Source organism: Natator depressus, chromosome 5, assembly GCF_965152275.1.
Source record: "Natator depressus isolate rNatDep1 chromosome 5, rNatDep2.hap1, whole genome shotgun sequence".
Taxonomy (NCBI): Eukaryota; Metazoa; Chordata; order Testudines; family Cheloniidae; genus Natator; species Natator depressus.
In genome coordinates, this window is record NC_134238.1 from 112,018,849 (window position 1) to 112,041,493 (window position 22,645).

General features: G+C 40.7%; 1 long non-coding RNA gene across 2 annotated transcripts in view; it reads left to right on the top strand.

The window, feature by feature from the left end:
• The first annotated feature begins 272 nt into the window (after positions 1 to 272).
• LOC141987056 (uncharacterized) overlaps positions 273 to 22,645 on the top strand; it is a 95,959-nt gene continuing 73,586 nt past the window's right edge. For both annotated transcript variants that reach the window (XR_012639431.1, XR_012639432.1), the window contains exons 1-2: positions 273 to 418; positions 3,073 to 3,148. This is a non-coding gene — a long non-coding RNA (uncharacterized LOC141987056). The remainder of the gene's footprint in view (positions 419 to 3,072; positions 3,149 to 22,645) is intronic.

Below are 22,645 nucleotides of genomic sequence, written 5' to 3' on the forward strand. Positions count from 1 at the left end.
ATGAAATATGGTACTTTGCAGTACTTAATGGTCTCGTGTCAGTGTGCATTTCACTTTGCAATGTATTTCTATATTATAAAACTTAGAAACATTTTATAAATTATAGATAAACCTAATAACCCTTGGGATTTTATCTACAATCCCATTAATGTTGGTCACATGGTCAATTTTAAAACATAATTCTATTTGCCACAGGCAGCAGGAAAAGGATTATGTTGAGGTCAATACTGCACAACACATGCCAGCACTCCCATGTCAGCACACAGCTGGGTCTAGCCCAAGATAAGAATCAGTACAGGGGAGGGAACAAAGTGGCACCAGCTCAGGAGCAAATCCAGCCTCAAGTCTGGAGGCAGAACGCACAATAGGGGAGAGAAGAAGCACTGCTGACTCCTTTGAAGAGATGACTTTGGTGCAGGTAGGATACAGAAAGGGGAGCAGAGTGAGAGTGGGGAGGTGGACACAGAGCAAGCAGAAGGGAAAGAGATGGAACTGAAAAAAAATAGTTGTTTGAATTTTAAATAAATGCATACAGGCTCCAGGTGTTAATATGCTACGGTGATGGGCATGGTGTAAGAACTTGAACAGAATAGGGACAATAGTAATTACATGCATTGCCCCTCAAAGGAAAACAGTTCACTTGATTGTACCTACTGCTTCCAGCTTCCAACAATGTACCACAAACCCAGGAACTATTTTGACAGCACTGCTGCCTCGGAACGGTGTTAAGTGCTCTTTCCCATTGCGCTAGTGAGTATTTGTATTTTGTAGGTATGCATTAATTTAAATACCTAAAAATAAACAGAACATATGGCTACACCCCACTGAAGTCAATAGCTGTCTGCCCACTGATTCCAGTGGGTTTGGATCAGGTCCAGAGTGAGTATCTACAGACTATGGGTCAAATGCCAGCAGCTATTTGATACCCACAGGAGACTGGACACACCTGAATTGTGGCCTGGGACGTGTGTACAGGTTGGAGTGACAGCTGGTTGGAAAATAACACACCATTTCTGTGAAGCTATAGGATACTTTCTACAAGAATGGCTCTGCCCAGTGGGCTGGGTGGTTACAAAGCCATGCCTTCTTCCCCATCCACACCCTGCTAATCGCTCCACCTCAAGAGAAACATGTCTTATTTCTGCTGATTCAAACACGTAGGGAAAAGTTAGAGGTATATATTTCAGACTAACCAATTTATTTGAGCATAAGCTTTCGTGAGCTACAGCTCACTTCATCAGATGCTGTAGCTCACGAAAGCTTATGCTTATGCTCAAATAAATTGGTTAGTCTCTAAGGTGCCACAAGTACTCCTTTTCTTTTTGCGAATACAGACTAACACGGCTGTTACTCTGAAACCAGGTATATATTTCGTTTCCCTATATTTTATGCTGTGTAGATGTGTTTTGGCCTTATGTTATCCATAGCATCCATGACTGAATTTAAAAGCTTACATGTAATTAGTTATATAAAACTCCCAATTTCCATGTAATGACAATAACTTGAAATCTTGTAGAAAATTAACAGAATCTGACAAAACTGAGAAAACATTAAAAATGAGAAACCCAGTATAACCAGTGTGTATGAAACTGGGTCATAAGCACAGTTATGTTACCTATAGAGCTGGTTAAAGCTTTTTTTGCACAAAAAGAATTGCCTTGAAAAATATCTAAATTGACTTTTTCCTTTGGAAAATGTCAATTTCAATTAATTTTTTCCATTTTCCAAATAGAAAATTGTAAAGAAAAAAATTTTCAGTTGACATTTTGAAATAAAATGAGAGATTTTGCTTTTTTTATGTTTAAGATGTCATTTGAATTTGGTTTTTGAAAACCAAACTTCTCATTTTCAATTTTTTGGAATTTTGGTTTCCTCTCTTTTTAATCACAAGAGGGTAGATGTGATTTTTAAAAAGAGATCAAAACCAGAGAATGGAAAACCGAACTTTCCATTTCCAAAAGCTTTAACAAAATGACAATTAAAATAGAAATGAAACTAAAAGTTTTGTTTCATTTTGACAGTTTAAAATGAAATAGAGTCCTGCATACTGCACACATACAATCAAGATGAAAAGTGATGAGAGGGCATGTTTGCAGTAGAAACCAATGCCTCATAAATCCCAGCACTGGTGTGACTATCATCTTTCTATGGTCTGCTAATAGGAACATAGTGTATAGGAATTGCTTAGATCACCTTAACCTTCATCCAGTGTTGAGAAAAAAAGTTACATTACCTGTGTCATGAGGGAATTTTGTCCCCCAAATAGTCAGAAACTGAGAACAATTCTTTAATGTCTTTAAACTACGATTTGAGGACTTCAATAGCACAGATATAGGTGTGAGGTTTTTTGCAGGAGTGGTGGGTGAACTTCTGTGGCCTGCGTTGTGCAGGAGGTCAGACTAGATGATCATAATGGTCCCTTCTGACCTAAATAGCTATGAATCTATGAATGTTTTATGTGAAAAAACTTTAACTAAGCAATTAAAAGAATTAACAGGAATCTCATTCAGTGAGAGCCCATATGCAATTTTCACATACCATCATCAACAATGTGGGGTGCTCATTGCATACAAATTCACTGCATAGTGCACACTGCTTGGAGCTCTTCTAGTAAGCAACCTTGGGCGAATGTGGCAGCATCCACTGTCGAGTTTTCTAGGTGCTCCTGTGGTGGCTGGTTTTCAATGATAGCCCAGGGATAAAAGTGCTGCTTTGATGGGCATCAAGGATTCTTCTTTTTAAAACCTGCATCCCCGTGTTGTTCCCTGAGATGGATAAGGAACAAGCACCTTCTTTTTTTTGGTCGAGCGCGATGCCAAGCAGGGTTCTCGCTGACCTAAACAATGACCCTTGCAATGCCAGCAAAAAGCACATCAAAGAAAAGAAACACTGGCTGTGGATTTATCTTGCACCTGCAGGAGTACATGCGTGCAAGATGTTCCATGTTATTGACACCACTTTTAGGCTCTTCGTCGTGAAGAATCGGGGGTTTTCTTTTTATCCCCTTCTACAATCGTGTCATGATGTATTGTCAATAGCATTATTACTGACTTGCCCTTCTTTGGAACATAGGAAACCGGAGTGAGTTGCCTTGGAAACCCAAACACTGATGATTTTCCTCTGCTGCAATTTGGATGCATCTCACCGGGTATGTCTAGCTCTTTTCAATGGATTGTTCCAACACAGGTCAAATTTCATTCAGCAAGCTGAATACTACTGAATAAGTTATCCCCAAATACATTTTTTCTAGTCTTATCCTAGGGCTGAACTCAAGCTTTTCTCTGTTTGTTTATAGATGAAACTGATGTACAAACAAACAAACAAACAAACAAACAAACAAACAAACAAACAAACGTGTTTTTCCTTCTCGGAGAAACTTTCAACACCACCTAGTACAAAGTCACTATCATCTAATACATTGTCATCACATTATGACTCCCTTTCAGAATTGAAAATCTTTTTAATGTAGTCAGAAGCAGAATATCATGCCCATTTGTTCACCATCTCAAACTGCACAACACAGAAAATCACCTCAAGAGTCTCCTGAGTGTGCAGTATTTGGAGCACAATACCTAGACCTAAAATCTCTTGTAAGTGTTGGGCAAAGGCTACCAGCATCAGTCCACTGCATGTTGAAGATACCTAATAAGCCCGGATTTGAAGGGACTAACCTCCCTGGAGCACCTTCTCCCTTAGGGTGACTGTATGCAGCAACCACTGTCACTGCAATACATTGTTAATTAGCACATGCTAACTATCCTTCTCACTAAAAGCAAATGTGCACACAGAACTACTAAAATAGAGGATAACAGTGCAACACATTTAGGGTACATTAGTACCACAGATACTCTTGATTAGAAAAAATGTTTTTAGTGTTAAATTAATTTTTTCACTGAGTTGTATTCATCTGCTTAGGTGACAAATGTCCTAAAATAGCATAGCTGGAGGCCACTAGTTCATGAAATATCACAACATATATGCTTGTGGGGTACAGCATTACCCCACAAATGTAGAGAAGCGTTATGTAGTTTGAGCCCTCCAGTGGCTCCCACAAATGGTCTTCTGTGTTCCAGTCACCACCCTGCCAGACCAGCATGTAGCTAGGCCTTGTATGATGTTTATAGCTAGTAAAGATGGCTATTTGACCCCAACTGTGCCCATGCAGTTCCTTCACATTATGCATGTTGTATAAAGAGCAAGAGACAAAAGCTGTCATTGTAGTGAAGGATGGTATTTTAATCTAAGAACACAGTGAAATAGAGACAGATTACCAAGACTTAGTGTTATTGAAGAGAAAATTGCAGCTTGCAGCCACTGAATCTGAGAGTTAACTACACATTTGGCAAAGAGGTAAAAAAAAGGGGGGGGATTAAAATGTCTGGCTGTTGGGGGAAATTAGTTTGATAGGTCAGAGGACTGGCTTACATATACAGAGTGTTTGTCCAAGTTTAACCTAGCTGAAGCCTAGCTACAAATGAAGATTGAAGAGCATTAAAAAAGGGAACATTAGTACATAGCTTCCTTAAAAACATGTCACTCAGGTGTCCCCTAAAATGTTATTGTGCCAAAGTTAGGGATTCAATTAAATTACTGAAGTGCAAAAATGAAGATCTTAACCCTGCTTCAAGTGATTTTCTCAACATAAATTTCACTATTGAGTCAGTACCAATGTCACCATAATATTGTGGACAGGGCTGGCCCCAGGTGTTTTATTATCCAAAGCAAAATGTGGCTTTGGTGCCCGCCCCACATCTCAAAAGATGCAAGCAAATAAAAAAAAAGTGGAGGAGATTTGGCAGCCCCAAGTGGGATGATTTGACACCCAGGCCAGCCTCCTGGTTTGCCTGCCCCTGAGGCCTGCCCTGATTATGGAGCTGTACAAAACTACAGGGAAAATATACATCAAGTAATGAACAAACTGTTGGAACAAAATGAAAATTCTTTAGTGGTATAAGGATGATTCATGGGGTATCACTTCTGAAGATGATTCAGCTTTTCACAAACAGACATTTCTGCATATTATATGTGTTATGCATCACATAACGACGAAAAAAAATCAGCAAAGATCCCACAGAATGGACTTCTGAAATTTTACAATGTACCATCTATGAAGTACTGGTTTATAGACTGGGAAAAAAGAGTTTTTATAAAAAAAAATGGAATCCTTATAAACTTTTAAATCGACTGTTCCTTTCACTGTACTCCCTATTACCCCAGCTTTGCATCACAGGATCTGCTAGCTTGGACCTCTGTGCCCATCCAGAATCCAGTTGACTCCACAGAAATCTGTGGTAGTGGATTCTGATGCTGGGTCAGGCCCATGTTTATAAAATCATATTCTTTGCTGTCTGTTCGTATACTCATTTCAATAGAGATTTAAATGCTATTGATCTAATCAGGGAGCAGAAAGAGTCCAATATACTGTAGGTAACCAATCACACACAATAAATGAATAGCAAATTATCAGATAGAACAATCCATGGGAAGAAAATCATTTGTTCTGATTATGTGTCTAGTCCCTTCCAAGTAATGAATATATTAGCAGAAATGAGGTTCAAATTGCAAATGATTCATTAACATAAAATAAGGGCAATGAGTGCAGCATTTGTAGCAAATGTTGCTCACAAAGAATCATCCAAACATCTGCACTTACCAAGAAAGTTAGGCACGTTCCCTCACAAAGAGAATGGAGACCATCTCCCCACACATAGATAGTTTCCAGCTCCCTGCATGCTCCAACAGAAACACAATGGTCTGCACCCAGTGTTTTTTTTGTTTTTAATTCACAGCAAAGCAGTCAAATTGTCTTTCCTCGACTACTAGTAACTAAATTTAACGATTGTGGAAGGTGCCAGCTAGACAGTCTCACAAACAGAAGACGTCTGTCCACAGAAGCAAGTCCACTCAAGGACAATAAGGCCACTGAAGAGAAACTAAATGAATTATTTGCATCAGTCTTCACGGTTGAGGATGTGAGGGAGATTCCGAAACCTGACCCATTGTTTTTAGGTGACAAATTGGAGGAACTTCCCAGATTGAGGTGTTTGCAACTATTTGAGGAGGTTTTAGAACAAATTGTTAAACTAAACAGTAATAAGTCACCAAGACCAGGTGGTGTTCACCCAAGAGCTCTGAAGGAACTCAGATGTGAAATTGCAGAACTACTAACTATAGTCTGTAACCATCATTTAAATCAGCTTCTGTACCAAATGACTGGAGGATAGCTAATGTGACACCAATTTTTAAAAAGGGCTCCAGAGGTGATCCAGGCAATTACAGGCCAGTAAGCCTGACTTCAGTACTGGGCAAACTAGTTGAAACTATAGTAAAGAAAAAAATTGTCAGACACATAGATGAACATAATTTGTTGGGGAATAGTCAACATGGTTTTTGTAAGGAAATCATGCCTCACCAATCTACTAGAATTCTTTGAGGGGATCAACAAGCATGTGGACAAGGGGGATCCAGTGGATATAGTATATTCAGATTTTCAGAAAGCCTTTGATAAGGTCCCTCACCAAAGGCTCTTAAGCAAAGTAAGCAGTCATGGGATAAGAGGGAAGGTTCTCTCATGGATTGGTGATTGGTTAAAAGACAGGGAAAAAAGGGTAAGAATAAATGGTCAGTTTTCAGAATGGAGAGAGGTAAATAGTGGTGTCCCCCCGGGGTCTGTACTGGGCCTAGTCCTATTTAACATATTCATAAATGATCTGGAAAAGGGAGTAAACAATGAGGTGGCAAAACTTGCAGAGGATACAAAACTACTCAAGATAGTTAAGTCCCAGGCAGACTGCAAAAAGCTACAAAAAGATCTCTCAAAACTGGGTGACTGGGCAACAAAATGGCAGATGAAATTTAATGTTGATAAATGCAAAGTAATGTACATTGGAAAACATAATCCCAACTATACATATAAAATGATGGGGTCTAAATTAGCTGTTACCACTCAAGAAAGAGATCTTGGAGTCATTGTGGATAGTTCTCTGAAAACATCTACTCAATGTGCAGCGGCAGTCAAAAAAGCTAACAGAATGTTGGGACTCATTAAGAAAGGGATAAATAATAAGACAGAAAATATCATATTGCCTCTATATATATCCATGCTATGCCCACATCTTGAATACTTCCTGCAGATGTGGTCACCCCATCTCAAAAAAGATATATTGGAATTGGAAAAAGTGCAAAAAAGGGCAACAAAAATTATTAGGGGTACGGAATGGCTTCCGTATGAGGAGAGATTAATAAGACTGGGACTTTTCATCTTGGAAAAGAGACAGCTAAGGGGAGATATGATTGAGATCTATAAAATCATGACTGGTGTAGAGAAAGTAGATAAGGAAGTGTTGTCTACTTCTCATAACACAAGATCTCGGGGTCACCAAATGAAATTAAGAAGCAGCAGGATTAAAACAAACAAAAGGAAGTATTTTTTTCACACAACGCACAGTCAACCTGTGGAACTCTTCATCAGAGGATGTTGTGATGGCCAAGACTATAATAGGGTTAAAAAAAGAACTAGATAAATTCATGGAGGATAGGTCCATCAATGGCTATTAGCCAGGATGGGCAGGGATGGTGTTCTTAGCCTCTGGGTGCCAGGGGATGGATCATTTGATGATTATCTGTTCTGTTTATTCTTTCTGGGGCACCTGGCATTGGCCACTGTTGGAAGACAGGATACTGGGTTAGATGGACCTTTAGTCTGACCCAATATGGCCATTCTTATGTTCTTTTCTTCACCCAGCTACAACCAGGGCTTTTTAGGACTCCTTTATACTGCTACACCCTTCTACATGACGCAAAGGGACCAGAGCATGGATAAAGGTCTCACCTATTTCTAAGGCCATTTTATAAGTACCTGTCTTACACCTGTGCTCCCATTCCATAAATAAAAATACATACATAGTATTTTCCTATCTCTACCTCTAATTTAGTTTTGGAAATGGGAGTGATATTAGTGTGTTTCTTTTGTTCAGAAAATGTTTTGTCTGTGGTTTGTTTGAATCTTGGCTCCAGGAGAAGTATTGCCAGAATAAGGAGAAAGGCTTGGGCCCCTTTAATATTTGGGTATCAAGACACTTTTATTTTCAAAGCACATCCAAATGTTTCACCACACAGGCCAACCCACACAGGCATTTAAAGTAAAAAATGAAATCTCTACAAAAGGCAAACCTGTGATAAATCTTATATATTTTACTCTTATGTGGGTGATAGAAATAATTACCTCTAGACATATCATTGCACTGCGCACAGTTGGCACACAGGAGATAGCCAGGTGTTGGATGTGATAGGAAATGTGCAGCCTGATTATACGTACTAGAATCCAAGTGCTGCAAAATATCTCTTAAATGAAATGGGGGCAAGAATGTAAAGATACCACTTAATTTTTCCATCTGCAGCTAAGTTATGGCAGTGTTTCAAGATGAATTTGTTAATCACATGGGACTTGGGCATGTATGTGGTAATTAAAGGCTAGAAAAAATTTCTAGCAGCCAACAATAACTATCCTAATATGATTAGGTACTTTTTTCTTCTTCCTTTGCTAGTTTCGTTTTCCTTTCCCTACTATCTACCCCAATTTATTTATGAGTTTTAAATTTAAAGTCAACACGCTGCTTGTGAAAGGCTCCAGATTCATGACAGTGGAAGTGGAAGTCGTTCACTCTATGATTAAATGGAATTCACCCCTGTGCAGAGGGCCCAGGCAAGATTCGTACACAACTTAGTCACACTTAATCCCTCAAGATAGTGTGAGTAGTGCACAGGCCTTGGGTAGGCCCTCTCCACATGAGCGGATTTCTCCTAGTCAGTGTATCCACAGTGGCAGTACAAGCTTCTCCATGCTATCCTGCCAATGTCCTCATCACTTTCATGCAAGGATGGGAGTCGGATAACAAAGTTCACTTGTCTCCTCACCTTGTTGCTGAGATTGCTTGTACGGGTGCTAAACAGTGTTGATTAGGATTAGTTCTTAAGATATGGACATTTGTTCACTGAGACCATCAATTCTTTGATAAAGGCTCCTGAAGAACCATCAGATGGTAACGTATTTGTATATCCACTATATTTAAATCATAAAGCTATCTTGCCTAAGTCCACAGCTAATTGTGCCTAAGTCCACAGCTAATTGCATACTTTATGTATTATTGAGCAACAATGAGGTCTAGGCAATTAAAAACAGAACGTGGAGACAAAGCCTGCCCCCCGAGACCTGTGTTTGCATGTGAACAAGGTTTCCGTGAAGGAACAAGAGTTCTCATTCTTGGTTATATTCTCTGATGTTCATTTTTAAAAAACTTTCTGCTAGACAATGACGAAGCAGAAATGCTACCATATAATTTAGGTCATCCCAAATAATGAACAATAGTCAAAGTAAACCGTTCACAAACAACCCCTATTGTGAAATGTGCTTGCGTAAACCGTTGTTATGAATGGACTGAATAAGGTCCTGATCTCAAAATGATCTTTATTATGGATACAGAGGTCCCCCCACACAGAGCTCATAGTAATGTTGAGGCCTATATGTATAAAACTCTGTCAATTTCTATTTGTGAGCAGGAAAATAAGGGATAAATTAGTCAGATCATTTATTTTCAATGAATAATTTGACTAGCTTTAGTAATATTAGTGCATGTCTTTCTCATGGGGCTCACTCATCGCTAAGGCACTGCCTCCAGGCCCCTCTGGGGATTAGCTGCTTCAGATACCTCCTCTGGTGGTGTCTCCACCCATCTCTGCAACTCCAGGTGCTCCTTCTTCACAACTTGGCTCTTTGGTTAGATCGCTGTGCATGTTTGCCCCTTCTGGGGTATCAGAGTCTTTTAAGGCAAAATATCCCAGGCAGTCTGCTCTCCACTGCCTGGTCCATGCCACTTCCCCAGATCCATCCTGTACTCCAGCTTCCAGCTCAGGGACCCTCTACTCAGCAGCCAAGATGTTTTCCTGAGCCTCTTCCATATCTTCTGGCTCTCTGGATTTGCCAACCCAAAGTCCCTCCTCCCAGGGAGTAACTGTAGGTTACTTGCCTCTATAGCCCCCAACCACCACACCAGGAATGACTGCAAACTACTTCCCTGCAGCTAGCTCCCTCTGCTATCAGCTTCATGCCTTTATAAACCGAGCTCAGCTCCTTCCTCCTCAGCTGGGCTCCCTCATTCCATCAGAGGATTACTTAAGCCACCTGATTCCACTCAGCTGTGGCCTGTTTGGTTAAGTGGCCCCCTTCTTACCCTACATTAACCCTTTCAGAGCAAGTGTGGGTGAACATCCCATCACAGTCTTCCATAGTATATGTCTACTACCTCTGTGATAACTAGCCGGATGTACATTTATCACAGGAGAGTGCTTCACATACAGAGTAGATTGTAAGGAATGAAGATCTATATCTTATAGCCCTTGATTCGATAAGCATCTAGAAATTAAGCACCTCACCCAGCACCTGTTGAACTTAATGGTAGACTCCAACATAAGTGCTGGAAATTGGCATCCTGGAGTTGCTGCCGCACCCCCTGGCTTTAAGTGATTCCCATCATATACAGGGTTTACAATTTGGTTCTGCATCCCTACTATACAAATTGTTCCAGCACCCCTGAATTCCAATTGACTTTAGTGGCATTGTAATAGGCCGAGAGAGTCATTTGCAGTAACACATGCATTTCTTTTACATCTGGAATTTTATGTTTACCTAATTTCCTTCAGTTCTTACAACTTAACAACACTTCTCAGATGACCTTGTGGCAAGTAACTTCAATAACAGTTTCCTTTTCATATTGATATTATATTTTTGCCCCTCCCTTCTTGTGCTCTGCAAGAGACCTTCCTTTCTTGTTTTCTTCTAAATTCTGTTTTATTTTTATCTGACACTATGAAATACAGGGCATATTTTATCCACGATAACTAGGAATTCTTCACAGTGCAAGGTTTTTGTTTTTCATCTTTTTGAAGAAAGACTTTTATTGATTTTTGCATATCAACAAGTACAGAATGCTTCAAAGAATGTTATTACCGAGATAAAAAGAAAGGAAATCAAAATCACTGTGGCTTTGAAGAACATGAATAGAAAGCCACAAATATTGTTTGGGTGAAGCATTATACTAAACATTGACTATAATATCACTAGCGTAGGTCATATAGTTGAATCCAATGGAGTCAACAACCCAGAGAGTCAATAATCAAATAGCAAAAAGCCCGGAAATCACACTGCCAAAAAGATGACAGGACAGTAGACTTTCATTAGTTAAGAGGATGAAGCAAGAATTAAGTGTCCCATTGCTAGGACATGGGCCTCTAAGCAGCAGTATCTTTCCCTTCCAAAAGAATCAGACGAGGCCTGAGCCAATATTTCACAATGAATAATGTATCCAAGGAATTTAACCTCTTTCTGCTCACATGAATCTGTGAATAAATTTCAATGTACTTGAACTTATTTTTTGTTCAGTCTTATCTGGGGACAGGGCTAGATTGTCACAGTTCTTATTCTGTTTTGCAAGGGAGTAATGGGGAGGAAAACCCTTCTTTGCTTTCCTGCTCGGATTCTGCTTCTGGTTCTGTAGAGGACATTAGAAGCCATTTGCCCAATGCTACTCACCACATGCAAGTGGGCAGATTGGGAAGGGGCGGGGAGAGGAAGGAGCCCTGGCTCCACCCTCTATTCACTGATGAAAGTACCTGGCTATGCACACAGTGGAGAGTTAGTTGCTCCACAAAAAAGAGTAAATTAAGTTATTCACCTACCAGACCAAGGGGACAGGCGGAGAGGAATTGGGACTCTGAGACAGTTTCTTCTCTGCCCTTATTGCCTGATCTATTAATTATGTATTAATTATATTGATTATTCAATAATTTCTAATCAATATTCTGAGATTTGGTAGGTTCTTGTCCCAAGATCAGGCCCAGTATTTTAGCTGGGAACCCCAGGGTGCACAGTTGCAACACTCACACTTAGGAAAAATCCCTTCTGTATCTACAATAGTTTTATTAACACAATTAGCAAAGTTACAAACATGCCAGCTCAGCAAGGTAGATACAGACAATATAGAATGTGTGTCTGAGCATCCATATGCTCACACCATCCCTTGCAGAACAACCTGAAGTGTCAGTCATTATCTTCCTCATCGCCATAGCCAGTGGTTGTCATCCTGGCGCTTCCCAAGAGTTACATCTCCCAAGGCACACAGGCCGGGACACCACTACACCGAATGCATATTCAGTAGGGGTTTCATCCCCCTTTCCTTATGTGCAGTTCCTCACCCTACTACTGGTGGGGGCCCTTCTCCCATAAGTTACTAGACCTTTTACCTCAAGCCTATTAACATATACATCAGTTAGTTTCCATGGCACTCTTGTGGTCAGACATCTGATCATGTTCCTAATTTCAAATATCCCAAGCTGATATAAACTAGCATCCTGTGGTTACCTGTCAGCAGTTTAGTCATTACAGCATTCTATCTTGTGATATGTTATAATCTCCTGGTTAACTGCTTATGCTTTAGGGGCATTATATCTTGTTCAGCTAAGCTATTATCTTACAGGCCTTGTTGGCTCATTACCTTACTGCTTTAACTTATACTCACGCCATGCCAAGCAAATACCTCTACCCATAGGCTATCATCTGCAAGTGGGCCACTGATGCTATGTGTCACCCCTAACTGAGGGAGGATTTTGTAGTCTCCAAACCCTGGTCAGCTATGCCCTAAATGAAAATCTGATTTTTTTAATGCTAAGAATTGATTGCCAATATTCAGCATTTGAGCTGTGTTTCTTCGTCGTTGTTTCGCAATTAGTCACCTGGCATTTTTTCTGTTTCCTGATTGGATGAGCATGCAGAGACTTCTGGGCCACATGCTCACCACTGCATATTTTTGCAAATAAAATGATCTCTTGTGTTTTTGCATAAAATAAACATGAAAAGGGGTGTGAAAATGCTTGCCAGAGTCATCTAACGATATGTTGCTTTTATTCATCTGGCTGAAATCAGAGCAGGCAACTGATTTTTGAAAATGTAGTTTAATTTTGTGAATCAAAGTGATTGCAAATAAGATTTGCTTTGATTTGCAAAAATAAAATGCATTTACAAAAAACAAAAAAAAGTTTCTGTTCCTTTAAGGAAATTAACCCTAGGTCCAGAAATTTGTTTCCTAGGAATGGGACACTTAACTCTTCTTCTTTCTTTCAGACGTGGGTTATATATGTTATTAGCTTCTCAGTGGTCAAACATTATTAGAGTGACAGGTTTTGAATCTATCAAATGTATGGGGCTGTTGTCTAGCATACTAACCATTATATGGGATTTGAGCACATCTGGATTCTCTGGGACTGGTATATGGAATGCATAGAGGTAATGTATAATGCAGGAACCCTAAATGATGGTGTGATGGGTCAGCTGCCCCTCACTGGCAGAAAAGGGGTTACAAGCACCCCTAGGGAGGCTTCGCCAGAGGCAGCCAATTAGAGAAGGGCTGAAGGGAGTAGGCAATCAGGGCCAAACAGGCCCATATGAAAAGGGAGCTACAGGGCAGAGGAAGGCAATCCTCTGCTGGGAGCCTAGGGAGGAAGGACAGTGTCTCTGAAGGGCTGAGAGAACTGCCAGCACTGTGGACAGAGCAGTGCTGCTAGCAAGAACTGGGGTAGCCAGAGACAGCGCCTGGCTGGCTGCTGGGGTTTGCAGGCTGAGGCTCTGAGGAAGGGAAGAGAGGATGCTGGTGCCATGAGGAAGTGGCCAGACAACTTGCTGCAGTAGCCACTAAGAGGGAAGTGGCTGAACATCAGACTGCAGGTCCCCTGGAAGGGAGGAGCACAGTGTGTGGCTCGGCCGGAGGGCTGCGTCACTGAAGAGGATGCTGCTGTCCTTGGAGAAATGTGGGCCCTAGAGTAGGAGTGATGGTGGTGAGGCACCACTCGAAGAGGGCAGACTACCATGCAGAGCTAATTCCCAAGAAAATCAGCAGGAAGCACCCCAGTGGTAAGGAACGCCATTACAGATGGGCTAATCATGGATCTCAAGAGTCCACAACCAAAGAACAAAAAAGAAACTTAAATCTCATTTAATGTCAGGCTCTGGGTTGTTGTAGACAATTAGGGTCATATTTATTAACATTCATCAAGATAATCTACATTACAAAGATGGTCTAAGGTATCTTTTTTTCCCTACATCTGCTAGGCTCTTAGTTTGAAACAGAAGAGATGATATCTTTAAGACATTACTTTATAAAGTCAGAGGGGTGGCTCTATTCCCAGGGCTATCCAAAGAGGAAAGTCTATCAATTGCCTTGTATTCTTGCTATGGAATCAACAGAGTTTTAAATATAGGAATTTGGCTTTAGAGTCGGTGTCAGCTCAGTTTAGTGGTGTTCCTAATGGTCTCACATGTTTCTTCTCTGAAGTTTCTTACCCCCGAATAGCTCTGAACCAAATGCTGGAATATGATGCACAAGGAGTACAGAGACTATCAATGGCTCCTAGATATGATGACACTAGGCTCATTGGAAATACCAAAGCAACGGACATATTTGGCCTGGGTGTAATAAAAATGAACATCTCAGATAAACTGTGCAGTGTAAGACTAGCATAGATATTTACATTTCCTTAAAAAGCAAAGTTAATTTCTTTCTAATCACTCTTCTCATGAGGGCCAACATTTTTATCCTTCTATCTTGTGAACTGGATCAGAATGAAAAGTGAGTGCAACTGACTTGATGTCTAAAAGAGAGAGGGGAAAATGGTCAGATGGAAAGAGGAAGTTGATTCCAACTCCTGTTAAAATAGTGACAGGAAAATCCCCCCCCCCCATTTCTCATTTGTATCATACATTTTTACTTTATGTGGGTGAAAATATCATCCATAGAGCCTTCAGAAGCTCATATCTGGACCCTACTGTTGTGTTCATGGCATACACACAGAGAAGCTATATAAAAACTTATAATATTTATACTCTAACCTGACTTTCAGGGTAGTTACCAATGACATTATTTCTGCCCCAGTTCCATTACAGAGATGTGTGAGGCAGGGCTCTCCCCCTTTTCCTCTTCTGTTTGATTTAGCTCTAGAACCTTTAGCCATTGCCATCTGAGCAAATCAATACATTCATGGTTTCAGGATGGGCATAACAGAGCACAAGAATATGCTCTACACCTCTAACCTCTATTAATAAGTTTGGATTCCTCTCAAAATATAAAATTAATTGGGTCAATCAGAAATCTTAGGCATTAACAAATATGCCCATACATTGGGACTTTCAATGACAACCCTCTTTTATGAAATATTTAGGAATACTGATTCCCAAAAACATTCAGGATGTCCCTAAGATAAATATAGAACCAATTATTGCCAAAGTGTCTAATGATTTGGGGCAATGGCATTCATTAACCTTCAGTTTGTGAGTCAAAATTTATGTATAGAAAATGAATGTCCTTCCCAGAATTTTGTATGTCCTAAAGGGTCTAGTCCTCAAAACTTATTTTAAGTAATTCAATAATATTTCAGAACGTTCCATTGGGGTGCAGGTAAGAAATCTAGATCGACTCTGAAGAAATTACAGCTCCCCTTATCTCTAAGGGGATTTTGTTTTCCCAGCTTGGAAAATTATCATAACTCCGTTTTGGTAAGCCAGGCATCTTTGTGGCAGTTAGAGATAGAATAGAGATTTGGCTACACAACTATCTCTGATCCAATGGAAAATATATATCTAATGTTAAAAAACAGCTATTGAACTGAAACTATGGCTTATTCACTAAAAGACATTTTTTCAAAAACACTGGTCCCCATGTAGGCTAATGGTAATGGGCCTCATAGATACTGACCACTGTTGGAAATGTAACTCCCTTCATGCTACCTGAGCTCATATTTTTGGAACTGCTCCTGTATCAAAAATTTCTGGTATAAGGTGGGTCAAAGGACCAATTTGATATTGGATGCTAAGTTGGAGCCGTCCCCAGGAAGTGTCATTCTTCTTGGATATATTCCTGATACATGGAGATTACTTGATAACAAGGGTAGTGTGTTTCCAAAGTGCACCTTTGGTTGCTAAAAAATGTATCCTGCAAAAATGGAAAAGACAGTCCCCACCAAATATTGTTGCCTGGTTCAGTGATATGGATGACCTCATAGCTAATGGATGACTGACATTCTGCAGAATAGGAATGCCCAAAATACTGAAACTATTTCAGCTGACTTTATAGAGGTCTATTATTAACATAGATTCAGAAGATATATATGTTGCTTCCCTTCCCCTAGCTTTATCCTAGCTGTCTCTATATACTTTGTATGATGATGATGAATCTGTTATATTTGGAAAATTAATAAAAATTATAAATATGAAAACATGAAATATTCTTCCTGGAAGGTTGCAACATAACACTAATTTATTACTTAGAATTCTGAACAATAAACACACAGAACCCGAAAAGAGAGAGCGAGCGACAAAGCTCCCTAAAATAGAGCAGGCTGCTCCCTAAAATAGAGAGGCACAACTCACGCCACCTGTCTGTCTGCAAACTAGCTGCTGCTAGCTCCAGGTCGTATGCTTCTCTATAGTCTCTTGTCTGCAAGCAGGATCAGGAAAACCACAGAGAATTTAAAGTTATAGATCACAACTTTAACGGTTTTCAATACATCACACTTACCACTGCAATACCTTGAGTCTATAATATACAATATACAAAGCTCTGGACTTGATTTGCAAATTCTCTACTGACAGCTTTTTTTGTTTTTCTGCTGAACTGCTGGTAGCGTCTGGGTTCTTTTCCGTGCTGTTTACATAGGCCCTAGCTTTTGACTGCCTCCGGTTCATTTAGACAGTAGGTGTTATCTGGATATTGTAGACTTTAATCACCAGGCCTCTGAACAAGGAGGAAAATAAATACAGAGGAGGAAGAAGGCCAAAAGGCTAACCAAAAGGAGATCATTGTTATCTGAAACCTTCTGCTGCTGGAATTAAAGAGGAGAGTGCTGAATGGACTCTTTCCTTCTGAAGCTGCTTCTCTGAGATCTATCTTCTTAAAAAGATTCATAGGAGTCAGATGCCCCCAAAACTACTCCCCCTACTTCAAACAGTTTTTGGTTGCTGTGGACAAATTAAATACAATTTTACTTAACTAGAGTATGTGAACTATGCTTCATTGGTATTTCATTCACTATGTAGGAAACCTGTGAATGAAGCTGGGCAAATACATAAAAAATGTTCTGCAAATATTACCTCAGATAAAACATTTAGACCCTAATCTTGCAAGTTTTTTCATGAGATCAAACCCCTGCATCCACACAGATGTCAGTGGGGCTCCATACCAGTATAGGGTCCATTTACATAGGGCATTTTTAGGATCAGGGTCTTAATTCATTTCCATTTCATACATAGCCCTTTTGTGCTCACCTATTTCTATGAATATTCTATTAAATTAGTTTACTTTGCAGGAATGTTTGCTGAAACAGATAATTTTAGGCTAGTGTTCGAGAACATTTTCTTTCTGTGAAAGAAAACAATTTTTGAATTCATAATCATATATGCACAGGAAAATTGATTCTAAAGGTTATGAATCCCCAGTCAAGGAACAGAAACAATAATAGGTTACCCATGTATTCAATGAAAGTTGATCAACATGTTTCCCATTTTGGCAGCTAGTTGCTTGCAAATAATCTATAGACCAAGTACTATAGAATGAATTAAGTGAATATTTTCAAATAACAAGAATGAGAAAATTGTAACCTGCTTTCAGCCAATTTGAAAACAGGAAAGGAGACAAAACTGACTGAATAAAATATTCACTACAGAGTAATCAGAGGCCAAAGCTTGTCCATGAGGAAAGCTGGTCCAGTGGCTGGATGACTAGTCTAGGACTTGAGATACATTTGGTTCAATTTTCTGCTCTGCCACAGACTTCCTGTGGGACCTTGGACAACTCACCTAATCTTTTTGTGCCTCTGTTCCCCATCTATATAATGGGATAATAGCACTTCCCTACTTAACAGGGACTGTTGTAAGGGTAAATACCTTAAAGGTTGTAAAAACATGCTACGGTAATGGGAGATGTATAAATACTTATGCTGGATCAGCGGTCAGGAAAAAACATTTAGTCATACAGCAATGGCAATTTTTGGCTTTATGAAGTAATGGGACAGATTATCAGTGGGTGTAAATTGGTATAGCACCATTGACTTTAACAGAGCTATACCAAAGTATGTCATCTGAGAGTCTGGGTAAGAACCATTGTGCACTGTACCAGCAAAGCACTAAAGTATATGAATAGCCCCAGTGAAGTTAAAATAGGTCTTAAGTGGAACACAGGCAGCTAGTAATTTTTATGCTCTACGAAGAGATAACCTTTATTCTCCATGTTCTGTCTTCATCTTTTTGCTCTGTTTATCTTTTTGCATTTCATTCAGCTTACATACAGTATCTAAAATGGACAGTTTCACTAGCTGTTTATAATTAGCTTTCACTGACTCACTGTAGTGGGGTGGATTGGCCGCTCACAGATCCAGAGAGGGAGGAGCCCCTCATTGAACCCTGCTGGGCGGAGCCACATCATGCTCCACCCTCCCGCCGGAAGTCAGTGGGCGGGACCGGAAGTACAAAAGGCAGGCCAGAGAACCGAGTTGGGAGGCAGCCGCTGGAGGAGCCAGATGCCTCCTGTAGCTCCTGAGCTGGGAGGCTGCTGCAGACCCCCAGGGAGCCGAGGACTGGCCAGGATCACCAGGGCCATTTACGGACCCGGGCACGGAAGAGCTGCAAGCCCTGACAGAGGTCTTCTTCCCCGACAACCAGGATGACCCTCTACAGAGCCAGATACACCCTGAGGGGGAGATGGGAAGTGGCACAGGGGTAGCCGACCCCTGTCTGGCTGCAACGCTGATAGCAAGAGAGTCAGCTCTGGGCTCTGGGCCAGGACACAGTGGAGTGGGTGGGCCTGCATCCCCGCTGCCACCCCAACCCATGGGTGGCAGTCTCTCCATCTCTTAGGCAAGACTCCTGCACTTGCTGGCCCTCTGCCAGAGGTAGGAGGCCCGACTGTTTGCTGCCAGCCTGAGTGCAGGCCTGAGCCAGAGACTCTTTGCTGCCCCGACCAGGGGTTGGGGCTCCATAACTGTGTTTGTTGTTCAGCCCTGATCACAGGCCCAAGCCCACGCTTCCTGTCACCCCACGGATTCCCCATGTCAGGCGACCTCCAGAGACATAGTGGGATGGATTGGCCGCCCTCAAACCCGGAGGGGGAGGAACCCCCCTCCCCAGTGGACTACACTAAGACATTAGCACAATGTTGTTGTGTTTGGGTTTCCAACACTGTGGGAGGAGGGGACTATTTAAATGTGATCTTAAATTAAACCATTTCCATTGTTCAAATTTTAATCATGTTTAAACTTTTCTATGAAGAGTAGATTTGTAACTGTACTTTAGAGCTTTACATCACCTGCCAGTTTCTTTAGCTATTTTTAAGTTCTCCTTCAAAATGCCCTCTTTACCTACTTAGTTTTGTCTTCCCTTCTAACATGGCGCAGACAATCTTATCCAGAGCTGTTGATTTTTAAACAGGACCTGGAAAACTATAATGACAGCAGTAGTTTTGTACCCTGGGTAACAGAAATATATACATTTCCGGCACATGGGCTGAGTTTTGTACGCTACACCCAGGTAAAATGAGACTTTGAAACAAATCTGGAGACAAGATTTAATTATTTCCTCATCCCCTCAGAAGACACAGTCTTGAGACTGCTCTTCAGATTTTGATGGGTCAGTAGTTTTAAATTGAGGCTGTTAATTGCTTTTTGTTTAGTTGATAAATGAATAAGGCAGAAAGGTTAACAACTTCTTCAGTGCTCATTGCTTTCTCTTAACTGCAATCCTGAAAGGGGGGAAATCATGATAGAAAATGTACTGATGTTAGGAGGAGGCAATGTGCTTCTACAAGAGAATTTTGGAACCAATTAGTCTTTAGTCTGCACCAAACATTGCTGTTGTTGTGGGTTGGGGAATATTTGGTAAGTATCTGAGGGAATCATATTTGTAAAATAGCCATTAAGTTTTTGTCTGTGTACTGTAATCATTCTGCATCTGATCCAGCTCCCACTGACATCAGCACAAAGACTCTCATCTACTTCAGTGGGATATGATGCACCATGCCTCTAACCAATGAGGATTTTACACATGGGCAGATATATTAAAGGCCAAATCCTACTGGTTTTATTCATGAAAGTAGTCCCGTTGATACACCAACTATGCCTGCTTTGGGGTTAAGGATGCTCAAATATATTTCCTATCAATGCAACAAATATAAACAAGGAAATGGCCAATTAAATCACTGTTAACATCCAGACCAACATCTAATCAAATGTCTTATCAACTAAATATCATCATACCCAAATGTACTCAGAGTCAAATCCGCAGCTGGTGTGACTCAGTGAAGCTCTCTTGATCTCAGTGAAGCTACACTCATTGGCCTCAGGTGAGAATCTGGTTCCCTCACCTCCACAGCAAACTCCTTTTCAGTTCCAACATGGTCCAATTCCTCCAGATCAAACACACAACCTTAGTTCCAAACTCAGTACAATTCAGAGCTCGTACCAGACACACTGTTACTTTAGAAGGATGTGTTGTTTCTATCCTAAACCTACTGGGGGTCGGGTGGGAAGCCAAGATGTTGGGAATGGGGACTGAAGGTGTCTGGCATATAGAGAATGGAAGAATAGTGGGTCAGGGATTACTGGGGGAGCAGAGCTCTGATAGGAGGCATCAGAGGTTTGGGGGTCAGTCTAAGGGGTAGGGTTTGAGTTCAGACAGGGGTATGCAGGGACTGGCATGGGAATGTGGAGATCTGGTAGGTGGGGAAATGGCATGGGTCAAGATCAGGCTGCATTTAGAGATACAAGGTTAAGCTATATTTAGATTTTAGGCTTCCAATTGAGCTCTGCATGGACGAACACATTGGCCTAGATTCATCCACCTTTGCTAGCATTGAGAAGTAGCTAACTTCACAAGCATCCCCCCTGAAGCCAATGGCTCTACATACTGAGAGGAGCTACTCAACATGAATAAAAGTGTCAGAATCTGGCCTATTATAATTAAGGCATCTGGTTTGGCAGGTGGAGGAATTTATGATTTAACCTTTATAATGCAGCAGTGCCTAAAAACTATAACCAAAGAGGGGACCCGTTGTGCTAGTCACTGTACAAACTTCATAAATGACAGTTCCAGCCAGAGTTTAGTCTGAAACATAGTCCCAATTGTGGTTGTTTTTAAATTGCTCTAAAATGTTACAGAAAAAAATAAGAGTATATGTGACAATGAATAAAGGTTTTATCAGCACTCATTGGCAAGTCCTGCATAACTCACTCATGGCTTCACCCCATGTGAGTAATGCTGCCATTTTCAATTCATGCAGAAAAAAACTTTTATATACAATAGCAAGCATTCCAAATATAGTGGCAAAATCTATGTGATATACTGTGGAATCATATATGATGAGTTGTGCCTACCATGCCCCTTTGAATGTCTCACCTGTCCTCTGTTCCAGAATACATCTCCCCAGGGACTGTTTGTACCATCTGCAATTCCTAAACACATTAACAGGTTTCAGAGTAGCAGCCGTGTTCGTCTGTATCCGCAAAAAGAACAGGAGTACCTGTGGCACCTTAGAGACTAACAAATTTGTTTGAGCATCAGCTTTCGTGGGCTACAGCCCACTTCATCAGATGCACAGAATGGAACATATAATAAGAAGATATATATATATACATACAGAGAACATGAAAAGGTTAGAGTTGCTATGGCAACTTCCAGAGCTAATTAATTAAGATGAGCTATTATCAGCAGGAGAAAAAAAATTGTTGTAGTGATAACCAAGATGGCCCATTTCAGACAGTTGACAAGAAGGTGTGAGGATACTTAACATGGGGAAATAGATTCAACTTGTGTAATGATCCAACCACTCCCAGTCTCTATTCAAGCCCAAGTTAATGGTCTCTAGTTTGCAAATTAATTCCAGTTCAGCAGTTTCTCACTGGAGTCTGTTTTTGAAGCTTTTCTGTTGCAAAATTGCCACCTTTAAGTCTGTTACTGAGTGGCCAGAGAGGTTGAAGTGTTCTCCTACTGGTTGTCTTCCACTGACAAGCCATTTACAACACAAACTTTGCTTCTCTACAAAGGAAAAAAGGACACTAAACTATCTAAACTGCTACATGCCACAAGGAGCCACAACAGTAGTTCCCTTATCCACCCAAAAATATTGTTAATCTTTCCAGCTATACTCTTAGCCAGCAGAAGAGTCTGTCCTATCTCAGGGCCTCTCCTTTTGTCCCTGCAGGCCCACAAACATGATACAGTTCTGCAGTAACCTAGAATCCTGCTTTCAACACCTCTGAATCAAAGAATATTTCCAACACACCTCTGAACAACATACTAACCCACAGAATCCTTACTACAAAAAGAAGGATTCTGCGTGGACTCCTCCTGAAGGTCGAAACAACATACTGGACTTCTACATAGAGTGCTTCCGTCGACGTGCACGGGCTGAAATTGTGGAAAAGCTCCGTCACTTGCCCCATAACCTCAGCCGTGCTGAACACAACACCATCAACAGCCTCAGGAACAACTCTGACGTCATAATCAAAAAGGCTGACAAGGGAGGTGCTGTCGACATCATGAATAAGTTGGAATATG